The 9,081-nt window shown below is 44.2% G+C and overlaps 1 long non-coding RNA gene across 1 annotated transcript; it reads right to left on the bottom strand.

The window, feature by feature from the left end:
* Positions 1 to 145: 145 nt before the first annotated feature.
* Positions 146 to 9,019, bottom strand: LOC116738596. Its single transcript, XR_004345009.1, has 3 exons — positions 8,912 to 9,019; positions 8,720 to 8,832; positions 146 to 1,472 (listed from the first exon to the last, which is right to left on the bottom strand). It is a non-coding gene; the product is annotated as an uncharacterized LOC116738596 (long non-coding RNA).
* Between the last annotated feature and the right edge of the window lie 62 nt (positions 9,020 to 9,081).

Genomic DNA, 9,081 nt, shown 5'->3' with positions numbered 1-9,081 from the left:
AAGCTACCGCCGCGGCCGAAGATCAAGCTGCCGGTACCCGGTCAGTTTTACCCCCAGACACCGATGGGCTACGTAACAACACCCTATGGCCAAACTCCCGTCCCTTTGACGCCCGTTTCCGGCCAGCCCACCATTGTGTACACCAACAAGGCCAGCGAGTTCATGTTCGCTCACCTGAAGGGATTCAAGGACTGGACCAAATCGGGCTTGAGCGTCGGCGAGAAAAGCGCTTTCTGGCTTTACGAGAAGGTAAGGCCTGAGAAATTAATAAGAATTTTAACCGACGCCGAGCTATTTCGAGCTGCGATTTCAATTTTATTGAACTTTTCGCAATCTCATATATATATATACCACTTGTGGTATTCGTCGCCTGAGCAGAATTAATCGCTTTTTACACTCGATAATACAGAAATTCTCGATCTTGATTAAAATTCGAGTCGCACCACGCAAAATTAAAAAAAAAACTGCGCTGCAGTGCGGATGCTTTTACGGCTGACCGATAGCGCCCGCTACTACTTGCACTGCACACACGAGCATGTCGCCCCCCCCCCCCTCCGACAGTTCCCAAACCTTGTAAAATATCCAAGCTTCAAGAGGCTCTTCGAAACTCCTCACCGAAAAGCGAAAAACGCACGTGGTGTACAGCGCTGCAGCAGCCGCGCGCATAAATAGGTCAGGCACGAACGGATGCGATTGACACCGACATTTATTTAGCCCGTATGCGCGAGCGTCGATTTGACGATCTCTGCGGCGAGTAAGGCGCCTGGGAAAATACGACAGACATATCGCGCGGATTTAGAATCGCTTTCTCGTGTTCCGGGAAACGCTACAGCCGATGCTGTGTGTTATGTTAATAATTTGATTACTAGTCGAGATTTTAGTTCCGAGTGACGTGATCGGATCTCGTTTTTGAATATAAACCCGTTATTTTCGTCGCGAGAGCGTATCGTCGATTAAATACAAAGTACTGTCCAGAAATACAATACACGTTATATACGAGTGCAGTCGATACATCCCGACACAAAAGAACACGACAGTACAACGTCATACGAGTCTCGCACATATGTTCCAGAAAGCTTTCCTTCGCACGTCTCTCTAAAAATAAAAAGTCAACACACAAACCCGCCGCTAGACACGCGACACTGTGTATTCCTTTTACACGTATCGGTCGACAGCAGAGCAAATCGAATCTGACGAAACGCATCCGCGCGAAAAAAAACGAATAAATAATAACAGTATACAGGAGAAAAAAAGCAAACGACTCAAGAGATCCTTTTGCTTAGGTCAGCTCCTGGAGCAAGAGGTGGTTCACGCACATATTCCTCTTCCTCGTGATGTTCCTCTACAGCGTCCTCGGAGCTTTTCTCTTCATCTACATCGAGGGCAAGTACGAGATGACCGTGAAGGAGGATATCAAGAAGGAACGGTGAGTCTTCCTCCTCGTGTATTTATCTTCTACCTTCATTAATTCTCTGCAAACAAAAGTTATATCGTCAGTATTTGACTTTATCGAGAATCATTCGCGAGTAGCGGTTGTATTCAAACTCTCTCTTGCAAATTAGCAGGTTCCATTATCGGAAAAAAGAAAAGAAAAATCTCGATTAATTTAATCAGCGCATGCACACGCGCCTTAGTCAAATTATCCGTGTGAATTTCGTAATTATCCGTAATATCGTCAGCCCTAAAGTTTATTGATGGAATAAAACTTTTTACAACGTCCGCGCGCATAGTGCGGTCTTAACGCTTGCGAAGTGTGTCAAACTGCGAAAGTTTAACGAACTTTTTTTCGCGCGCCAAGAAAAACGAGCTTTATCAATTTTTCCCACCGGAGATATGGGTGTTATTTTAATACTCGGTGACAAAATTCCGGCGAATTTTTTATTCTAGGAAGGAAAATCCCGTATGGTATCGAGTATCGAGAATCGGATTCGGAGCTTTTTTTGACAAATTGCCCGCGGAAAGCTCGTATACGCGCTCGCGCGATTGCATAGGAATCGATTTGCTGCTGCACACGCGGGCTCTGGGAAAAAGGAGGGAATTAAAAGCGCGCGGTGAGTTAAATCAGTGTGAATAATCGGTCGGTTAATTGTTCCACGAGTCAACCAGTCGCGATAAATGTCGGTTTGATAGAACGAATACAAATATGCATAAATTTACTTTGTTTATTATTATCGCTGTTTGATGGTTTACGGATAATTATCGTCGTGAATTGATTCCTGTATCGGTAGGCGTTTATAATAGGCTATTAATAATAACGGCGACGTTATACGCACGAGAATTATTGAGCGTAAAAAATGCATCGCGTAAATAGCGAAGGAAAGAATCTCTTTACACTCATATGCGAAATTGCACGAAATCACGGTTGCGTAATAATTGCTTATATGCAAATTCCACGTCGACGTTAGAAGAAACTAGAAAACAAAGACACAGTAGGTTAATTAAAAAAGTTACGAGGGCATCGCCCCCCAGGAAGATCCTCTCTCGTAAACGTCAAGAATACAAAGCCACTGTCTACGTATAACACTCTAACGCGCGCAGCCGTACTCTCGAAGTTAATTAAGCTCTTTCTTTCACCGCGAATTTTAAAAACTCTCTATCTCTATTCAATCTCGCGACGAGGCACACAAGTTTCTTATCAAAGAAGAGAAAGTTGGACATAAATCCTCGGCGGAGTAAGAAACAATCGAGATAATCTCCGCGTCCACGCCCAGCTCTGCTGAATAATTGAAAGCTCTCGAGCTTTTTCCTGTCTCCGGGAGAGTAGCAGCAACAATACGGCGTCTAGTATATAATAATTGATAGGCAGTGGACCGTTTCTCGCTTTGATTTTTATGAAGCATTACGATTCACGCTCGGAAGCTCAAGGCTGAATAATGTATCGGCGATGAGAGATTGATATAACACAGACCGAACACCATCAATCGCGATTTTGAATGATGTTGATTGTTGCGTCAGTTTTCGTAAGTACGTCTCGAAAATTAATCCGGCATTTAATATGCACACCTCGCTCTAATTACACGTCGACGCCGCGGTTTAACCTACTTATATCCTATACGCGAAGCGAGTAGCTCGCTTTTTTTTTTTTCAATGAACGAACCGCGAGTTTAAAACATGGGCGCATTAGCGCTGGAAATGTTTAACGAATGCATAAATAAATACACGAGCTACGTATATCAGCTAGTGAGCGGCATTGACAGTTCGCGACCTGACCCGTAAATACTAAATGGGTTACCGACATGTTAAGGACGTCGTTCGCTCGTGCTATTGTCCCTATTGTTACTGCGTAATGTTTCACAACGAAGCTCTCTGGCAGCGTGCGCGCGTTGATTTCTGAAATTCTGAAAAATATGCGAATTGAAAACTCGACTCTCTCGTGTATGCATCCGAGAGAATGATTGCGCGTGGGTCTTATAAAAATCAATGCGCTATTCGCGTGCCGTCTGGAAGTTAAGATCTCGCGGGGAGAAAAAGTTTATAGCTTCGAAAAATTGCATATAGGATATGAGGGTTGAATAAGTGCAGATTTCGCTCAGCGACTCGCGAGGAATCGACGCTATGATTAGCGGTGTCAGGGTTGAATGCATTAATGTAAACGTTGCTTAATTTCTACTCTTTCTCTTGTGCTTGTTTTTTAAATAAAATTCAGAGTTGCGCAACGTTACACGCAGCAAAGCTTTGCTCCACCGCCGTGAATTATTTCCAAAAATTCGAAGCGTTTAACCGGAGGCAATAAAGCAGCGCAATAAAATACGGTTGGCGACGAATCCGAGCTTTATATCCTCACCGCCGAACATTATTTTCAGGGACGAAATGATCCAGCAAATAAGGGATCTGTCGAACGACGCCGAGCTCATGAAGGACTCGGAGAAGTGGAAGGGTCACGCCAAGAACCACCTAATGCTCTACGAGGAAAAGCTCTACCAGTTTCTCAAAAAGCTCAACTTTCAAAGCCGACCCGGCGAGCACATGAATTGGGCCTTCTGGAACGCTGTTATCTACTGCAGTACTATTTACACGACTATTGGTGAGCCTTTTTTTCACTCTACTTTATCATGCGTTGTTGACTCATTTGCAAGATTAGACAGTTTAGCCCTTGAAAGACAAACTGAAGCAGACGCTTATAATTAATACCTCATCCCCTTCAATGCGTAGCAAACGGTATGAAAGCGCAATTACGCGAAGCTCCGAGTCGGAGACTCGATTCCTACAAAGTAACGAGCGTAAAGACGAGATTAAACCCATCGTCCAAAGCCGGCTGTCGGAGGCTCCTCCCTTTCAGACTATGGCAATCCACTAATACACGCATCGTATAAACATCCTTAAAGAGAGTAACTAATCTCTTGATAAAAAATTGCGTCGGAGGAGCTGGCGTTAATCAAGAAATTCCGTTTTCACCGACTACGATGATCAACAGATTACGCAAGCGCGTCAGTCGAGAAAAATCCACGAGGAACTTTATCCGCGTAATTGCAAACCCCGCACTGCTGCTGATTCCACGGGGTGTGCTCTCGAGAGCATTCACGCAACGCGCCTCGAATGTCAGAAGTGCGCAGTTGTGCTGTATATACTCTTGTTCTTTTATTTTCATTATTCGACGTTTTTCAAACGCACGACGTTATCATCCTCAGGGCGGCGATGGAAGTCGGCTAAGCGGCGTTTTTAGCCTTTAAGACAGCCAAGGATTTTCAGCTCAAGCTCTGTCTAAGCCTCTCCGGGACGGGTATAATCGATCTCCGGAAAAGCTCGCGCTCGGAGTTTGACTTGGTCTTTGTAATATCCTGTCGGCGAGTGACAAGCTCCTCGTGATGAGAGAATTTTCTCCCGTCATGGCTACTGCTTCGCTTGATTATTTCGGCGAAATCGTGCACAGTTTGGCCCTTGGACGTGCTGGTAAGGTATTGCGCTGCTTTCTATATCGGACATCGAACCGAGAAAGTGGAGAGGGCAAAGTTTCGTGATTTACGTACTGCTCTCGCTCGGACATTCGTCACTTTGATCTACAAGCTGCCGCGGTAGAGACGCTCGAGTCGATCAGTTGCTGGAACGATACAAGATAAAGAGGATGTAGCTTTTTTTATTTTTAAAGTGGAAGCTTTTTTCCGCTACATTTCCCGGTGGTCGAGCTTTTTTTGCGCTCGAAATGGCATGCTCGAGAGGTTGTATTTAAACTTCATTTATTCGGTAAATAAAAGTGGATAAGGACGCAGAACATTTTTTTTTTTATTCAGCCGTGAATACGGCAAATTTTATAATAACTTCGTAGGTAAACGCGAGCCTTGTGCAAACACAATATTCAAATTTCGGGTCTCGTGTAACACGGTATGTCACGTTTTAGACACGTAGAATTTGACTTCGAAATCAACGTCCCAGAAAAAGCTCAATTGTACACACGGAAGAAGGAAAAAATTGCTAAAATTCGTCGCTGCCAGTAAAAACTTTAACGACCTCCAATTACGAAACATATGATAATTATCAGCAAACTAGCTCAACAAAACTTCAAAAGTTAACCACGCGCATAGAAAAGCGAACAATTAAAATTCCCAATCCAGCCGTTGAACTACACTCCCGCGTATAACCGCACTTTTGCCCCATATAGTCGAGCCAGAGAAGCTAGTGCGGGCGCACTCGACTGCGGGAGGCCCGTCCCACGCGTTTCGCGTACATCACGCTATTTCCAGTTGTCGGGGCGAGAATAAGCGAGGATGAGACCACGACGCCGTGCACGAGCGAGCGAGAGAGACTCGATTGCGCAACGCCGATGACGAGGACGTGGTGAAACGTGTTTGTCGTGGGAATTAGAAGATTGTTAGAGAGATATTTTCTTTTTTTATACACTGGGATGCTCGTCGCTCTATATAGTGACGCTTTGGAGTGGAGATAGAGGAAGTATTGGTTTTCGATGCGAGAGGTGAGCACTGATTGGGATCGAGTTTCGCGGCAAGTTTGACGGATGACTCGCTCCTGATCCGATCAGCGAGGTGAGGAAGTTTATTTAATAGAGGTACACGGGTTTCGATCTGTTTGCGGTGAAGTTAATTTTATGCAACGCAAAATACATCTCCCTGATTTTCGCGTCAAATTCAATCGCGTTTGTCGTTCCAATGCAAAAATCACATTCCCCTAAGCCATACCCGCAGAACTTGCCGACCGACGAATCAAAAAGCGCACAGAAGGGCAGAAAAAATAAAAAGAGTCGTCTCCCGCATAAATCACAGCGGCGTTTCAAGAGAGAGCGCGAATGTGCCATCCGCAAAGCTCTCCACCTTCTGTAATACCCCAACGAGCCTCTCCTCTCCTCTTTTTTTAACCTCTCCGCAGCCCACACATTAACGCGCGTCGAATTGCCCGAGCGAGTGAAATGCGAAAAAAGCATCGGAATCTCCGCGCGCGACGCTTTCCCTCCACCGCGGCTGCGGGTTATATTTACCCTCCGGACGAGGGACTAGAGCTTTCCTCGCGACGCGAAAGCTCGGCTTCCGCGTATTTTCGGCGATGATTATTGTATAATGGGTTAACCGAGCTTCAGCTAGATGAAGAGTCACTTCTCGAGCTTTTTCCGATCCGCCGCAGTCAGCGATTCGAATTTCAAGGTCGACGATTCTCAAAAGCTCGAGCTTTTTACGAGCTTCCATAGATCTTCGCGTTGGCATTTTTATTCTTTGCGAATAAGCTCGACTTTTCGATGCATTACCGCGCGAACCTCGCGGAAGAATTTATACACAACATTGAAATTGGACGCAGGAGAGGACAAATTTACATTTTTAGTGACATTTTCAACACGAACGAGAGCATCCGCTGTGTTATTTATAAAGGTAAAAACGCCAGGTGTAAACGTAGACGCGAAGCTTTCAGGATCTCAAGGAAACATGGCAAATGCAGTGTTAAGTGCTCCTAGAAGCGAAAGCTCGTTTTCTACGCGTTTATAAACTCTGAGGCTCTGATTAGCGAGCTGCTATTTTACGTCGTCTTGCACCGAACGAAATTTCTATTATAACGTGGTATATACACAGAAGCGTCGAATTCGCGCCGTCTCAAAAAGCATCGGCTGACGATATCACCCGCTGATGACGTGCATTATATACAATATTATACACAGCGCGGAGAACAAGCCCCGTCGAGCGACAAGTTTATGCAGCGAGGGATAGGCAAGTTCGGCTATATACACACTTTCGAGAACAGGCTCAGCTGTTACAGCTTGGCTGCATAACTTACGACGGGCGGCTGCGCAAAGTGACGATATAAACCGCACGAGTGTATAACGTTGAGAAGGACGCTCTGATTCTCGTGTTAATTTCGTTTTCGTATAACAATATCGCTACGTCGTTTTTTTAATACAAAACATTACGTAAAGGTAATACAGTTATGTGACGACAGTCGCTTGTCTACGAGACGATGGATTTACGAGCGCATCTATATAGCTCGATGCGTATAGGTACAACAATAACAAGTGTTACGCAAAAACTAATAACATTTGCTGCGAACAGCAGCTGAATAAATATTCACGAGTCTGACGCTGAGCGACGTGGATCTACATATTCGAGAATTTGGAGCAAAAAAAAAAATCGAAAATACCATCAAAAAGGCCGTCGCACAGAGGCAGCATCGATCGGGACGCGGCTCGATTAAACGCGAAGTCGAGGCACGTGCTGCAGTGTGTACGTAATGCAATTTCACGCGACGGGCGCCGAATTTCTCGGGCCGACTGCCCCGTGATAATAACACAGAGGAATATTTTTCCTGGCTGGAATGTAGTCCAACTTTGCAGGTGCGATTGCTTTTTCATGGCTCTGAGAAATGAATTCTTTTATTGCTGCTGTTGCCTTCCGGAATGCCGAGAGGATCGGTGTGAAATTGAGACCAGTTGGGCTGGTTTGCAGAAGATTATGCTGTGATACTGTTGCCGTTTTGTAAGAAGACGTTCGATTGCGTATGAAACGGCTTATTGCGTTGCTGATGAAAATGCCGCACTTGGTTTTTAAAGTGAACAAAACAGGAAATTCATTTGGTGAACTGAAAGACTGCAATACGAGTAATTCAATTTGGCAATCTGATACAAAACTGACTGTTCCAATGCGCGAAATCAACGTATTTCACTGATGCATACGAAGAGTCAATTAATCAACGGCGCAAAAGGCAATTATAACAATTAATAGGATAAAACGTTTACCACGCTTCGGTGCTATTATTGTTATGTCACCTGTGTCACAGAATCCTTTGTCGACGCTCCGAAAGAAAATCGAGTTTATCATCGAGCACGAAAAAAATACTCGAACCATATAAAAGTCGCGTCGATAAAAATAATCCTACGATGGCCTATAAAAGTACCTTATATATACGTACTCTTTAAAAATGTACAATTTCGAGGCTCGATGCGCGCGCGATAATGCGGCGTTGAATTTTACTCTCTCGTTTCATTTCAGGTTTGATAAGCCGCTTTTGCTCCGACAAGCTCCCATAACCATTGTTCAGCGATATTTTGCGGCTATATACGTTTCAATGGCGTATATAATGCGAGAGTGTCTCGGACGTCGAATATTACATTATCGGGCCGAAGCTCGAGAGCTCAACATAAAGCCAATAAATGAATTCGAGTTTCGCTCGATATTAAAATGAAATTCAAATTAGCCTGTTTGAATGAATCGATTCTACTTGGCGAATTGGTTTTATACAGTAGTAATAATGTTAATTTTTCACTCATTAATTGCGCTTAAACTCTCACCTTATTTATCCCTGGCTTTAAGCCTTCTTCTTCTCATTGAATTTTCCTTAAGCCGAGTCTTTGTGTATGTTGGAAGTATACCTTTTCAAGGAACTTTATTTGCTGGCAGTACACTGTTGAAAGAAGATTTCATTCATGAGATACTCACAATAAATAATTGTACGCGTATTCGTGTGTTTTAATGAAACTGACCTGTTTCTTTTTGGGGTTGAACTGCGACGGTGACTTCTTGGATTTCTGATGCTCTTCACGTTGTCACGGAGCTCGCCATCGAAAGTCGCGCTGCGTTGAACTCCAGCTGAAATTATGTAGTTGCTTAACATTCTTATAAAGTTTGTAAAGCTACTTAATTTTTAGAGATG

This window comes from Nasonia vitripennis, chromosome 5 (assembly GCF_009193385.2).
Source record: "Nasonia vitripennis strain AsymCx chromosome 5, Nvit_psr_1.1, whole genome shotgun sequence".
NCBI classification, from domain to species: domain Eukaryota; kingdom Metazoa; phylum Arthropoda; class Insecta; order Hymenoptera; family Pteromalidae; genus Nasonia; species Nasonia vitripennis.
Note: the sequence above shows the minus strand (reverse complement) of the source record. Positions and strands in the feature narration are given on the sequence as shown.